Here is a 17,487-nt window from a genome sequence, read left to right as displayed (position 1 = left end):
CATGTTGAACCGTATACAACAACAGTACAGTAACAACCAGTACATTTCCCAGTGCTGGGCTAAAGTCGTCTCACCATTTGAGGAGTAGGTGAAGATCATATTCCACCTCGCTTCTCCAATTCGGTTTGGTTTCACATGTGGTAGAATTTCGTTGAAATTAGACACATGCAGGTTAATTTACGATGTTTACCGCCGAGCTCGAGATGAATTATAAAAAACAAATTAAGCGCTTCAAAATTCAGCGGTGCTTGCAGAGATTGGAACCCGCAATCACCGGTTAAGACGTACACAATCTTAACCACTGGGCTATCTCGGCTATCGAACTGTGTGCTTTATCAATATAATCGAGATAATGCAGATCTGATGTTGACCTCGTCTGACGATTTCATAGTTTTGAAGTAAGTGAAACATAAAATCGTTATACAAATGTAATAATACAAATAGTTCAAAAAGTATAAGGAATTCTTAAGTAACGTTATTATTTTTAATCTGCTATTCATGACAATAAGCCTACCAGGGTAACAGAGTACGAAGATGTTTAAACATTTTCTCTCATTTTACGCCCTAGGTTAGAATGAGACATATATATATATAGGCAATATTATGCCTTATTTATTTTATAGCTATTAATTGAACCCGTCTCAATGTAATCGTTTGAAATGATGATTATGGATATTGCTAATATTGTCAACTAAGACTGTCTCTATAGAATTGTAAGCCCCTGTGACCTATAATTGTATACTGTGTCTAAACATGGGACATAATTATGCAACAGTTAATATTATGTGATATAGAGCGCATAATGGGAACAGCCTGTAAATTTCCCACTGCTGGGCTTAGGCCTCCTCTCCCTTTGAAAAGAACGTAAGCAACATATTCCATGAAGCTGCTCCATGCGGGTTGGTGGATTTACATGTGGCAGTGTTTTGTTGAAATAAAACGCATGCAGGTTTCCTCATCATATCTTATTTATTGATTGTCATGTGTGTCTTAATTAAAAAAAATCTCATCATTTATGGTTATAGTGTTCAAATCTTTTAATTCAAAAGCATTCCATAATTTTTGACAATAAGAAATATTGCTTAATTTTTTGATTGATAGCAGAAGAAATTTATGTATTTCATATTTTTAAAACAAATAAAACATAAAATCGATAAACAAACAGTTCAAAAAGTATAAAGAAATTCTTAAGTAACGTTATTATTTAAAATCTGCTATTCATGACAATAAGCATACCAGGGTAACAGAAATAACAAGGAATAAACGTCATAATGATGACTACTAAAGATATCATGTATCGGATAATTAATTAAAACAATTGTTGTTGATAATTATCATTGCATACAGTATAGTCTAGTTTTAGGTTCCTTGTTATCTTTATAAGCGCATATTTTTTATGCTTTTTCGTTTATATTTCCTACTTGCTAATTAAATAAGCAGCAAATGTTTATACAGAATAATTAAAATGCAACGCGCATCACGACTTACACCCGAGAGGAAACGAGGCTACTCAGTGTATACAGAGAGGTAATATCGTCATCACTCCAGGGAGCTTGATAAAACTGGGAATGTCCAGATTAAAACAAAAGAACACGACAAGATAAAATATATTGTATTACGACACAAAATTACTTTTAAATCAAACGTTTATTTTTATAATTTAGTAATAAAAAAGAAACTGTCAGGAAAATTGTAAATATCAACGGCACAGCTTTCAAAGAATTCAAGAGTTTGATCCTCAGCAAGACTATTATCAAATCTAGCATAAGCCTAGGGGGACGGAAAATAACAATATAAATAAAACCTTCAAAGATAGCATAGGTACAGGTGCAGCATTATATTTTATTGTATATTTCCTTTATACCAGATTTATATAGAAGATTGTCATTATTATACATCACCATCAGCATTGAAGCTGAAGATTAGACCTATGTCACGATAGTCGCCCTCAGTTCAATCGAAAAATAGAAAAAAATATTTGGGCCCAGTTTCTATTTAATAGTTTATTTTATTAATTTTGTTATACAATAGTGTAAAAAAGTATTAAGTTCACCTACTTCGTATTTTTCATTATTGCTTATGTTAATTTATATTTTCAATTCATATTCATATTCATATTCCATCCATGGTGTGACTAGGTAGTCACACTACTTACTATACTTACAGGTGTAAGTAGCAGAACTTTTGCTTAAATATTTTTTTTTTCATATTGTAGCTACACTTGGTTTTTCTAATGAAGAAATTATATTAAATATAGTCTATATAATATAAATGAAGCGAAATCGTTTAATAAATTAATATACTCGGCATTGCTGATGACACACTGACACTTGAGTATGTTTCAAAGCCAAGGTCGCGTTTTCGTCAGTCAAGAAGGTAGAATATATAATGAAATGGCTTATTTGTACCAGTTTCAAAACTAGTTCTTTCAAAAAGTAGACTGACTTTAAGTCTCTTGTTATTGAAATAATTTAGAAGAATTATCTATGATATTTAATATGAAATATTTAATGGTACGAAATAAGTTTCAGAGTATTTCCAAAAAGTCACAATTATAACGACACCGACGAGTATGTATTATCTAACACCACATATGTAATTACGGAAAAGTTTCAACGGAACCTCTGTTAACTGTATGGTAATGATGCTCCTTAAGGTTATAAGCACCGTAATTCTCTGGGGGGAAAGTAATTATATTCTTAAGACACTAATATCCGTTGACAAAGACATCGCCATACGTAGAATACGGGAACTCGTTTTGTCACAATTTGAATGCAAAGCTCATGCCCGACTATGGTAATGATAATTATGTTTTGAATTTGTTAAAATTTCTCTACCGGTAATTGTCATACTGAAAACGAATGTGCTTTAAATACTCAAATTAACAACAGTATCCATACTAACGACGAGTCAAAATGAGTAAGCGCAAACTGGATATCCTAATCGTGTATCAGTATATATTATGCTCACATTATATTTACTTCAGCAGATATAACACTTGGTATCAGAAAACAGTATCAAAAAAGACTTATGTCAGGAAAAGAAAACTAACAGCGCAAACTTGGCACAAATGCTGGATAAATGTCATCTCTCCTGTAAAAGAGATTTTCAAACTTAATCTTAACTATATACTAAGTCTGAAGTTTCTTCTAATGATTGCAGATTTCACGATATTATGAGATGATGAATTATTTTAAAACACGATTTCGCTTGATTTAATCTTCTGTCCTTAAGGCAATTCTATTGAAATTTTTCGGTCCAAGCATCAAGTGAGCCATTTTGACAACTAAAACGGTGCGAGTCAAACTTTGACGGTTGGCAATGTTAGTTTGTAACTTTGGCAAGTCCGTGAACAGTGATGACCATTTACCCAAATTCAGTGCGTCAATGTAATTAAATGCGACGCAATTGTAACATATTACTGGCATAGTTGTTAAAAAAAGTCAAAAGGATTGCTTTTCTGTGGCAATTCACCTTATAACTGATTCCTAAAACGTCTAAAGTCCAGTTGTAGAGATATACTAATTTGATACTAAATGTATACAACATTAAATATTATAACGTTCAGTTTAAAAATTACTTCCTGACGTTTCACGATTTTTTTCTACAATAAGTTTCGAGATTTTCCTTTCATGTTTAGTCTAAAGATAATTCCGCAGATTTTCTGCGTTTTTAATCTACAATTTCAAGACAAAATTAAATGTAAATGATAAATGTTTGTGAAATATATAGAAATTTTTCTTAACTTTGACAAGTCCGTGAACAGTCATGACCATTTACCGAGATTCAGTGCGTCAATGTAATTAAATGCGACGCAATTGACGCACTGGGATAGTTGTTGAAAATAAAGTCAACAGCAGTGCTTTTCTGTATACCTGATTCCTAAAACGTCCAAAGGTCAGTTATGATGATATACCTATTATTTTGATACTTGTTTACTAAGAATATTATAACTTATTACGTTCATTGAGCCTCATGAACAAGACAATCATAGATAATGTCGAAATATCGAGCTCCATCAAATAAAAATCATGGTAAATATCACGTTTGTAATGACAGTAATAATTACGTTCAGTTTAAAAATAACTTTTGGCCTTTCACGATTATATTCTAAGTCAAGTTTCGAGATTTTTTTTCATGATTAGTGTAAAGAAGATTTTCTGCGTTTTTAATTTACATTTTTCAGACAAAATCAAATGTAATGATAATTTTTTGTGAAATATATAAAAAATTTCTTTCGTGTAATTTCTGAGCCGTTTTCTTAACAAACTGCAAAGATTTATCCTGCCTTAGAAGCAAATACCAAATTAATTTACTTTCAGTAGACTACGTACTAAAATAATGAGCAAGTAGAACTACAATCGTAAACGTCTCAGACGTCTTTTATAGTGCAGCCACGTCGAGCTTAAACTAACCTTAATATAACATATAAAATTTGATCATTTTTATAAAGATTCTACCGTAATTTCAACTTTATATGAATGTTTTCTGATTTTTCTTTATTGCATCCATCATAACATTTGTATACCTGTGAACGTTTAAGTGACTGAAAAAAGTTGAATTGATTTCAAAATTAGAATACAACTTTTAAGATTTGTAGTTGTTATAATAATTTACGATTTATCTTAAGGTAATTCTATCAAAAAATTATAGGCAACATTTCATTACTTTATTTACATGCGTCAAGGAAAAGACAAATATTCTGAATTTTACTTTTTAATTTATTTGAACACATTTTACTGTTTTATTTTTAATATTTTGATTCCTTCTAACCCGTAAATAAAGGTCACCCCACACATTTATTTATATACATAAATAAGCAAACTATCTCAGCTTCATTAGCCGTAACTTGTCTTCCTTGCAGAATCTATTCCTACTATAACTAACACTCACCTTATGAAACTACCTAATACTGTTGAATAATGCGAATAATTTGCTAGATATAGTTTTACTCCCACTTAAGACGTCTTAATTAACTCCGTTGAGCTTACGATGACATTGATATTTATATTTGTGATGTTTACTTAGACTATATTTCTTGTTATTTCGTCTGTTTTATTTTCATTTGTTACAATGAAAAACATTTATTTTTAGGAAAATAATGAATATTATACTTTCGAGCGTATTTTATCATCATATTTTATATTACTAATCTCTCTCACTCGTCATCATCATCACCATTGACATAACACATTAAACGATAATTTTTTATGTAATGATAATATTATTTTTCCTATTATAATATTAATAATTTCAGCTAATATATATGATTAGACTTCTGCGTGAAAGATATTATAGAACACAATTGCCCAAATTAAAAGGCATCTTCCTATCCGGAGACAGATTAGGCACAATACTCACATTAAAATACGAGGTCTGCCAATTTCCTTAGTCTATTAATGAGAATTTCTGGGAAATTTCTTAGGCTAGATACCAGTGGCAGTTAAAATATATTGATTGATTACATAAATTACAAATTAAAAAAAAAATCCACCAAAATTCTCCAAATCTAAACAACAATTATCGTATTTTTAATGCCTCAATTTATAAATTTCTAAGAAAGTAATTACGATCAAAGATGTTTTATCAGTAACTCAAATAACAAAATTCCTTTGTAAACTCGACATAGCGATTGTTTATATAGAATATAGACGAAGGCAATAATTTTCAACGAACTACGAGTAGCAGACACAGGATTTGAATACAAATGATAGATTTCGTGTCTTAATTCGGGAAAGCCCTTAAAATACTAAGATAGTTACCCGATCGATCTTAAATTGTAACACGATAATCTTGCGAAATTCTTATATATAAGATCAAATCTTTAGCACAAAATACACTAATTTGAATCAATGTTAATATTATAAATGTGAAAGTAACTCTGTCTGTCTTGTACGTCGCTCTTTCTCTCTCTCTTCAAGCAAACCGCTGAACCGAATTTGATGAAATTTGGTATGACGCGAACTCCAAGAAAGGACATAGACTACATTTTTGCTTAACACATGACAACAAACAACTTAAAACGCAGGCGAAGACGAGGACGTCTGCTACTCTCTAAATAAGTCTCCGGACATCTTTTGATTTTGTGTTACTATTGATAGTTCTTAAATTAACAATCTTAAAAACAAGGTAAACAATAAACTGATACTTGTAAATATAAACATTGTTACAATCATTACATAAACATGTTTCTCTTTGAGAAATAGCTGTTTACTTTCCCGCCTATCCGAAACTAAGTGTTTCACTGGCGCCCAACGTGGGGCCGACTCTTTTACATTCTATATATTAATGTAAATTCTATTCATACATTTCAGAGAAGGTTCATATTTATTCACGTCAACATTTGCGACATGTGAGTCAGTTAAAATGTCTTTACAGTTTTGCGATAAGCATTTCGCTTTTGAATAAATACCCTTTTGAGACTAAAGCTTGACACTTAACGTATTATTAACGAGAAAACTCCTTTCACTGTGACCTGTTATAATACATACATATTCTAAGCTTCGTTTGTTTGAAATTTTAAATTATTAAATATCATTATATTTATGTTTCGTTTTAATATATACAAATCAGAGGGATTTTAGTAATACTCTCCTGGAATTATATATGTGCGTATTTGTCATAATGCCTTCGAGGAAGTATCTCAAAAATTTAGAATTAAAATAAAGGAGCTGGTTTGTTTCAAAACTAAATATGAATTCAAAAAGGTATTTATAACTATAGCATAGTACGGATTTTTTTATTAAAATTAGAGAAATGTCACATTTTGTCATTAACATCATAAATCCAAAGCTACATATAAGTTTAGTCGTAATTATTCGAATTACATTGAATTAGATTTCATTCCTCTTTAAGTAATATTGCAACCGTAAGAAAATTCTGTGAGCAATATATTCACTGAACTGGTAACTTATTTCCTGTCTCAAATCCATTTCAGTTTTACCCATTGTTGGAAATAAATATACGAATTTGAAGCGAACATTTGTTTATTGTTTTTATTTAAAACTATTGCAGGTGGTAAATGTTTATCTTTAATAAAACATTTTTACAGTGCGCATAGAGTATGTTTGTTTGAATGGGAAAAAATGCTTGCGCTTGCAACGTGAAATAAACCTGACTGGATCTAAATAACCCAATGCACAAAATGTGTGGATTTAAACCTCGAGTTTCCAGTTCAAATCCGGGTAAGATTTAAGTGGTTCTTTCGGTTTTGTGTTGGTAATTCATCTCGTCCTTAATGGTGAAAACATCCTGACGAATGTGCATGCTTAGGAAAAAATTCTCGACATATATATCCGCTAACCCGTAGAAGCGTTCCCTTTTTCATTTTCCCGGAAGGACATTAAGAGGCTTTTATTTCACTTACTATAATTAAGCATTTATTTTACAAATTATATTCACACACATTCGTATAAAATGTATTCCTAGAAATGGGCATTGATTTTCTGTTAGCAAAACAAAGCTACAGGCAATGAAAATAGAAGTTGTAAGCAAGAAAAGATTAGAAAAAAATCAATCGAATCGATGTGATTATTGGGTTAGAATCATCTTTCGTCGTAGAAGACCTTAGCCACCTTTTTTGAAACCATCATAGTCCAGAAGGAAACGGGAAGAGGCCGATCACTCTCAGTGGAGACGACAAAGGATTCCCACAAACCAGAAACCCGGGGCTCAAAAGGTGTAGGAACACGAAACAGAATCCGGAAGCCCGAGGCGGGAACCTGAGTCTCTTCCACTATATACCGGGTACAATTTTTGAAGGTTTACTCCGCGTAAAAAAAGGGTCAGAAACAATGATTGTATTTATCACTCATAAGCATCGTGTGAACACTTGTGTGTGATGGATTTAATTATTTTTTGTGTACCTTTATTAACCCGCAGTGGAATATAGTGTTTCATTCTAACACAAGGTGCTAGCCCAATGGTGAGTCATTTACAAATCGATGTGTAATATTCTTATTCGAAAAAGTCACATAAGTAAAATTCCTTTGGTTAAAAGCTACTTGCATCATCAAAAGCAGATGGTCGGCTAAAGTCGGCTTGTGTTTATATACATATAATGGTTATCAGTGGAATAGTATAGAAGAGTTGATGTATTAAAGTTAAGTACTAAGTTAATTTAATGATGAAGGTTTTTATACCCCCTCCATCATGAAATCAACTTCAACACCATGAGTGGTCAAATGGTTACCAAATCAATCTATCGCTAAGAGATAAACGAACACCCATTTATACACAGATTTCAAATTTTAATCTCGCCTCATAAGTCCAAAATCGTCCATTTCGCCCATGGACTCGGATAACATTCACAGTTCATTGAACTTTGGCGAAATGCCATCCTGTCATCAAATACAAGTAGCCTTTTGAAAATTAGTTCAACCATTATCGCTTTTACACTTAATTTAACGCGCTAGGAGAAACTTCTATTGACTTTTTGTTTGGGTCGTTTCTATGTGGAACTATGTTTATTTTGCGATTATCGAGCTTCATTTGTTATTCTTGTGCTATTTTAATAGGATTTAAACTAGCAGATAATATAATATAAGTATGTTTTAAGCAAACAAATTGGTTTGGTAGGCGACACTCATTACATATTCATCCGTCGAACAGTAATTCTTTGTTCTGGTTTGAAGAGTGTTATGAATGTTTAATTATTTAAATTTATGGTCCTTTTGCCCGTCTACTAATAAATATTAAAAACAACTTATTTATTTATTGAAATGCCTTATCGCACAACATTCAGACTAAACTAGGTATAACATAAGAGTAACAAAAAACAGTTTCTTTTTCGAAATATTTTTTGAAAGCAGCTAATAGTTTTACCGTAAAAGTATAAATAATCAAGCAAATAAATAAAATCTAAAATGTACTTTTTCAACAGAATGTTCTTTATCAATCGTGTCCGAAAGGAAATGTCAGCAGGAATGTTAGCAATTTCTCGCTAAATCGTAATTACAATTGGGGGGGTGCTATTAGGCGAGTCTTGTCACCAGACGAATCGAACAACATCGCTCGTCTTAGAAATGTTTACTATTTAGAGAGTAAATCTTAATGAATGTTTACTAATTATTAAACGCCTATAGACCTGCCATTAATATATTTGGTCAATCATATCAATGTCACTCTTATTACAAGAGAAATTATTATAAACTATCGAGCCACCTCGGCTTTTCATGGGTGCAATACTGATACTATATATACTACAGAATTTATTTAGTTACCACATCACATTACAAACTTCTAAAATTATCAGTGTTTCTTTATTATATTGTCCATGTATCATCTTCTCGAATCACTCTATCTATAAAAAAGAAAACAAATCAAAATCCGTTGCGTAGTTTTAAATATTTAAACAAAACATAGGGATATAGGGACAGAAAAAGCGACTTTGTTTCATACTATGTAATATCAATTTGTCTGGCATCCGGCTCAAAATGTTTCCACTAAAAATATAGTTATTTTAAATCAACGATTACCTATAAATAATTAAAATATTTAATTCACGCTCAACGAGGCTAGCTATAACGGCTAGTAATTTGTATATGAATTGGTAATTTGTGCCACTAAGGGCTAAACTGTGGCTGCGGCTAGGTTTAGCCGACATTATCCGAACAATGGCCGCGCCAAAGTAAGCCGGCTAAAACTAATTCAGGAATTGCCGTTCATTTCCCTATACTAATTACCATCGAATACCACAACGCACTTAAAAAGCATATACGACGGAAATTAAGCCTAAAATTACTTGTTTTTCTTAATATGGCCTCTCACAATATTATAGAAGGAATTTCTAGTAAATCTACAAATTATAAATTATTTTTGGCGAACTTTTTAGTATGCAAAAATATTTCAGTAATATTACGGAATAAGATGGTCCGGTCATTTTCTTGGTGGTTTCTTTGTGTGCAAGCCCGTCTGAGTAGGTACCACTCACTCATCAGATATCGTACCGCGAAACAGCGGTAGTCAGTATTGATGTGTTCCAACATAAAGGGTGAGTGAGCCAGTGTAATTACAGGCACATATTATCTTAGTCCCAAGATTGGTGGCGCATTGGCGATGTAAGAAATGGTTAATATTTCTTACAGCGCTGTTATCTATGTGTGATTATCCATATGCCCATACACCAACCTATACCATAAAAAAAAATTAGCAAACGTGAATCGACAGTTTTGGGTTCAAAATCAAACATCATCAGGTAAGAAAAACGGCGGAAAAACTTTGTGAGTAAGGCTGTTCTTTTATTACAACCAACTTAAAATAAATTTCAATAAAAATAAATAAAATTTTAACAAAAAGAAAAACCGACTTCAAACAAAACACTATTTTAAAACAAATGAATATGCACGAAAAAGTAATAAAAATAATTGCGTATTCAACATATTTTGTAGAGTCTTCCTCAGTTAAATGAAATGAAAAATATTAGACTACTTAAAAGTCGATTAACGATTATATCATGTAGTTATAGTTATTGGTATATTTGGAGCCGGTGTCAGCCACGGTGCCCTTGCCCCAACAATCAAAAGAAAGAAGCGATACGAGCCCCTTGATTGATCCAGTATATTATTGTGTAAAAGGTAATTTTTAAAAAACATATTTATCAAAGTATTCTCGTATTGTTTTTTGATAGATATACTTTAGGGTTTTATTGGCTGACACCGACTCCAAATATAACAATAATTATAACTACATGATATAATCGTTAATCGACTTTTAAGTAGTCTAATATTTTTCATTTCATTTAACTTAGGAAGACTCTAAAAAATATGTTGAATACGCAATTATTTTTATTACTTTTTCGTGCATATTCATTTGTTTTAAAATAGTGTTTTGTTTGAAGTCGGTTTTTCTTTTTGTTAAAATTTTATTTATTTTTTGATTTTAAGTGAAGCTGATGTTGACTAACTATTTTTTTTTAATATGGATAGATTAAACGTTCCGTTTATATGAGTCAGAAACTACTTCGAGGACAATTTCAAAGGAAACTTGCGAATACAGCAAAAATAGACTTTCGAAAATGCGGATTTAATACGTCACGCGGCGTAAACTACAAGGATCCCTCGAAAGAGCTGTAATCGAACTCAACAAAAAAACTTTGAAAAAGACCAACTATATTTCGTACATCATATGACATCACATCACATACACAAAATTTGATTAAAGATAGTAAGAAATTCTGCCCCATATCGCACCCTAACTGCGAGCCGTATAGGAGTTCCATCACTACATAGTATAAAACAAAGTCGCTTTCTCTGTCCCTATATCTTTAAATCTACGCAACGGATTTTGATGCGGTTTTTTTTAAAAGATAGTGTAATTCAAGGGGAAGGTTTGAGTATATAATACATGAACAATATAGTAAAGAAACACTGATAATTTTAGAAGTTTGCGATGTGATGTCGTATATAAACAAATTCTGTAGTATATTTAGTATCAGTATTGCACCCGTGCGAAGCCGGGGTGGGTAGCTAGTTGATTATAATATTCGACTATGATAATTACATAAACATAACCACATTACGGAAGGTGACTCAAATATCCAAATAACCTATAAATAAAAGATTCGACCGAGTATCGCTAACGTGCTCCTCAGAATTGTTCCATTCCCTTCCGTTGCTTTACTTTGTCATGGATCCTGTGCTCAGAACCTTACCAAACTTTCACCAAATTACCCTTGAAGTATATATTTTATAATAAAAAAAGAATTATCAAAATTGGTTAACGTGATTTTCAGTTATTCACCTATTTGTTGCGCATATACATAATGCAAATTTAAGACTTATGTCGTTTTCACATGGATACCATCATCGGAAAAAAAAATAAAAAAAATGGGACCCCACGGGAAGCACTACCTTTCAAACAAAAAAAAAAATTATCAAAATCGGTCCACCCAGTGAAAAGTTATGAGGTAACAAACATAAAAAAAAAAAAAAAAAAAAAAAAAAAAAAAAAAAAATACAGACGAATTGATAACCTCCTCCTTTTGGAAGTCGGTTGAAAAAATAATTAAAACAAAAACCGATCAAGTTCGCGCAAAATAATAAAAACATGAACAAACGCCGGAACGTCTTGTCTATTTACTAGCTAATCAAATGAAGTACCATTGGATTACGTAATAATGTTTTGTCAAGCTTTTTGGCAAGCCTAGTACCGCAGTGTAGTGTAGCTATGAAGTAATGGTCACCACATTTTAGCGCAATTCATTGCCTAGAAATTAAAATTGTACAAGACGAGTCTTGTAAATCTTGGCACTTAATACATTTTCGATTCTTGACTGGATATTTTCTATTTACATTTTAATTTTATTTGTTTAACACCTAAATATGATTACATAGTATACTATGTTTTATAAAACAAAGTCCTTTTCCGATGTCTGTCCCTATGTATGGTTAGATCAAAAAATTACACAACGGATTATGATGCCTCTTTTTTTGATAGACTTACTTGAGAGGAAAGTTTTTGTATATAATTCATAGACAATAAATAATGTAGCAATGAAACACATTTTTGATATTTTTAATGTGCTGTCGTAAATAAAAATACAAAATACAATATTTAGTATATTGCACCCGTGACGGGCTGGGTCGCTAGTATGCAATAAAAGTAATTGATGCGCTTGGCTTGGCTGGGTTTGAACCCTCAATCATCGGTTAAAGTCCACGCGTTCTAACCACTGTTCCATCTCGATTCTATAATCTATCAATAATTTTAAACATCACTAAATAATATTTCTATTGTATTGATAATATTTTTACTGAGTAAAGTTTATCAAGAAAAACACACGATAAGTTAGCAAGTTTACGATCCCTAATTCATATTCCCTTAGGCAATGAATTCATATAATAGAACTTCGTTGATATTTTAACGGTACTTAATAAATTGTTGGATTTTCTCTGAAGGATTGAGCCAGATATATAAATCTATTGACATAGCCCAAAGCATACGTAAACTGACATATACAAATATATATGTTTTAAAAAGGGAAACATTTATTTGTAGATTTGATATAGAGTTTATTATAGATTAGAAATCATTGGTAGTAGTATATGTTACAGCCAAAGTAATAAATCTGGATATTATGTATAGTGGCTAGCCATTATACATAATATCTACTCAGTTTGGTTAAAGTGATAATGGACACAAAATTAATCACATTAACTAGCCATTATATATAAAATCTTCTTGGATATTGTAATAAAACACGTAGGTATGCCTTAACTAATCATAAAGATTATTTAAAAAATTAAAATAACATAAGATAGTAATTTTACGTCAATTAACATTGTTATAAAGTTATTTAACTTTAATTTATAAAGTAAATTTAAAGTTCACTGGCTATAAAACAAAAAAATAAAACCACAGGGATCAACCCCCAATAAAGACAAAAATTATAGTTTTTAAAACGAACTGACATTAATTAACCAGGTCATAATTATTATTTATTCTTACAAGTAAGGCTCTTGTGACATTTTGAGTTACACATGAGGTTTGACTTTTTACATTTACACCTATTTGAAACGCATTCTCTAGTACAGTTGCAATGCTGAAATCCTTGGCCGCCAAGATGTGACTGTTTCGACAGTGAACTGATTCCTTGCGTAAAGTTGAAGATGAAGAGAGGGAGAGATAACAAGTCGGCTAGACCGTATTTATTACTTTGACTAACTTTGATTGTGTAAAAGTGATTAATTTATTACTTTGTCTAGTGAATTTGGCCATTATATATAATGACCAGTCATTATGTATAATAGCTATTTAATCACTATGACTGTAACATATACATATCGATCTAGTTGTAAATTCACATTCATTTTACTCATATAAAATGACGCTTTAACTTTGAGAACCTATTTGAATATACAACCATTTTGTGCCAACCATTTAGTGCCGACTCATTAAAGTGTTCCATCATCCTGACCCGTTCAGATATATGATTTCACTTTCGACTTAGGTACTTATTTATGATGGAGGTGGTAGGACTAGCAAATGGGCCACTTGATCTTAAGTCATCGCTGCCAGTAAATATTGGCATCGTAAGAAGTATTAACCATATCTTACATCACCAATAACCAAACAAGAGAAATAACGTGTCATAACCCTTGTGCCTATAGTTACACTGGCTCACTTAACTTTCTAACCGAAATACAACACCGTTTCACTGGTTGCCCAAACAGTCACAAAATAAGAATATACGGTAGCGGTGAGAAATACTCCGGGTAAAAAAGACACCCCGATGCCCGTACCCGGCTTGCATCCTAACGACCAAGGAGGAAGACCTCTAGTTCTATTCCCTATCAGTATATATTAAGTGTCCCTTTTTGGTGGTCGTATATTTGATTAGTGAGTAGCGAAGACAGGTGCTGTACACTAGTTTCGATTGAAATAGGTCTATCTCAAATGATACAAACTTCTCTGAAACAACGTTCGTACATATAAGCACAACAGTTAGCTTTGTAATAAATATATGGATTAGTTTGAAACTGTCTAGAATATTCGGTATGAGCACGTTCCCAAATGTCCCCCTGGCGCTTTGGACTCGGCCACCAGCTAAATCTGGTTTTGGAATCGAATCAATTCCACAAGACACCGAGCTTATTACGGAACTTGTATATTTATGGATATTATGGATACGACAACCGTTTAACTTAATAATATGAAATATTTATAAATTTGAATGTACGATGAAGGCGCACGTTGTATATTTTGTAAATACATTATAATTTGAATTGTTATTATCGGAGATTATTTTGCCGTTCATGAAAGTATAATTCCACGAATGAAAAAAAAATCAATATTCTTATTGTATATATGCTTGAGCACACAAATTAAGCCGAGATGGCCCAGTGGTTAGAATGCGTACATCTTAATCTTTGATTTCGGGTTCAATCCCAGGCAAGCACCACTATATATATGTGCTTAATTTGTGTTTATAATTCATCTTGAGCTCGGCGGTGAAGTAAAAGCGTGGTGGAATATATTCCAAACCCCTCCCTAATGGGAAAGGAGGCCTTAGCCCAGCAGTGGGTAATTTTCAGACTGTTACTTACTTACTTTTTTACATAAATTATTATTTGTTGCAGGTTGAGAGAGAATCATTCGATTAGTTTAATAACAATACTCTAACTTTTTCTACACACGTATACTCTATTCCAATCATAACAGGAAATAAGCTAAATAAACAACATTTGACAGCGAATGGAAGCGATATAATTGATCGAAAGCTTGGTTATTCTACGATGACCAAGAAAGTCGACGAAACTGTTACTGGAATTCTGGAAGTAAAATCAACATGGAAATAAATATTCAAGTGAAATAATAAAGTAAAGTAACAGCCTGTAAATTTCCCACTGCTGAGATAAGACCACCTCTTCCATTAAGGAGAGGGTTTGAAATAGTGTTGTATTATAGATAAAAATATATTAATCCAGAACTATAAGTAGTGAACAATATAGCTTAGCTATCAGCAAATCGCATGAAATACGTGAATCTTTGATTTGTTTATCTTTTTTCCCACTTCCATTGAAATAGACGATACACACTTGCACTACCGCACGCTTTCACACACAGATATTTTATTTATCTGTCGGAGATGTCAACAATACGGAAGTTGATTTGATAACAAGCCGCAAGCGTTTTCAGTATTAGATAACGCTTCGAAGGAATCTAAATCGGTCGGTGGGAGTCGGCACTACACTTCTATGCCGACCGCTCCAAGCTGACGGCCCTACCCGTCTAGAAACTGCATTACGACTTTTTTTTGTAATGGTGTTAAAAATTGAATAATAATTAGTGATTACTGATTTTATTTGTTACCTGTACGCACATTTCACCCACACGTACCTACAACCTGGTCATATTTGTCGCAGAACCGACAAACGTTGGGGAAAACGCTTTCTAGAGTGGAGACCGCGTCTCGGCGAACGTAGTGTAGGACGTCCTCAGGCACGGTGGAGTGACGATATACGCAAGGCGGCAGGCAGGAGCTGGATGCGACTAGCCGGAGAAAGACCACAGTGGCGTGCATTTGGAGAGGCCTATGTCCAGTAGTGGACGGGTACGAGCTGATGATGATGATGATGATGATGATGATGTACATACAACCAACCCTTCTGTGATATATGTACATACATGTACTAATTTTGAATGACAATATTTTTTTTGGTTTTTTAATTATAAATCCAGCTGCCAATATATCCACTACGGTACTGTAATAGCAATTATTGTTATTCCATTGGTTCGATAATGGCTCACAAATATTGCTATCTAGCGGAGAATTAGTGATTAGTTATACAAAGCCGAGCTTTCACAAATCCGTATTACGAACAAATTGAATATTTAATCGATTACAAATTATTTCAATGAAATATATTAACAATAAATGATTTCATACATAACTAGACATATTAAATTATTCTATTTTTAATAAACACTTAATGTATTTTAATATGTTGTATATTTAAAAAAGGCATTTTACTACACTTATTTTGTAAGTAAGTGTAGTAAGAAAAAAGTAAGACATGCGAAATAAAAAAATAACATTTTAATTATTTATGAATATAGACTATTATTGTTTGTGAGTTAGATATAACTTACGCTCTTTTGGAACTTTATACACCTTTTATTGAGAAGGGAATATCATAAGCTGTCTCTAATCTTGGATTTAGATTTATGTAAATCGGTGGTTTTGTGCAAGCCCGTCTGAGAAGCAACAGTCATTTATCAAGTATTCTACCACTAAATAACAATACTTATTATAGGTAGTTGTTTCTGTTCGAATGGTGAGTGAGTCAGTGTATCTACTTTTTTTTATGGAATAGGTTGGTAAACGAGCATATGGGCCACCTGATGGTAAGTGGTCACCATCATCCATTGACAATGACGCTATAAGAAATATTAACTATTCCTTAGATCGTCAATGCGCCACCAACCTTGGGAAGTAAGATGCTATGTCCCTTGTGCCTGTAGTTACACTGGCTCACTCACCCTTCAAACCGGAACACAACAATACTGCGTAACGTTGTTTAGCGGTAGAATATCTGATGAGTGGGTGGTGCCTACCCAGGCGGGCTTGCACAAAGCCCTACCACCAATTGTATTGTTTTATACAGTTGTATTATTATTCATTTTTATGCAGTCTTTATAACACCTTCGGAAGTTATGGTCAGTGGAAATGGTCTGGCAATAATAAACATAATTTTTTGAAAATATTCTTAACAATAAGTATGAGCATTTCTACTTTATCGTTGTTAAGTAAGGTTTTTATACACCTTTAATTCATGCTACCTGTAAAAAGGCTTTCAAACTAGTAAGTAAGCATACTGTCTTAAATACATAGTAGGCTAGAAATCCTCAAAATATCAGCTTTACTAAAATAACGAGGTGGAAAATTTGTCAGTTAGCCTACCTGTTCGTAAAGCAGGAACTGCGCCTGGATTCTTTCCGATTTTTGTCGTTTACCATCTCAAAATTTTATGAGAATGACTGTATAAA

The 17,487-nt window shown here is 32.4% G+C and overlaps 1 protein-coding gene across 1 annotated transcript in view; it reads left to right on the top strand.

Moving 5' to 3' along the window:
• Nucleotides 1-17,487, top strand: part of LOC124538624 — a 560,620-nt gene that overhangs the window by 298,958 nt on the left and 244,175 nt on the right. The gene's annotated exons all lie outside the window — the stretch shown is intronic.

Source organism: Vanessa cardui, chromosome 20 (assembly GCF_905220365.1).
Source record: "Vanessa cardui chromosome 20, ilVanCard2.1, whole genome shotgun sequence".
Classification (NCBI taxonomy): Eukaryota; Metazoa; Arthropoda; class Insecta; order Lepidoptera; family Nymphalidae; genus Vanessa; species Vanessa cardui.
This window is presented reverse-complemented; position numbering and strand designations above follow the sequence as displayed.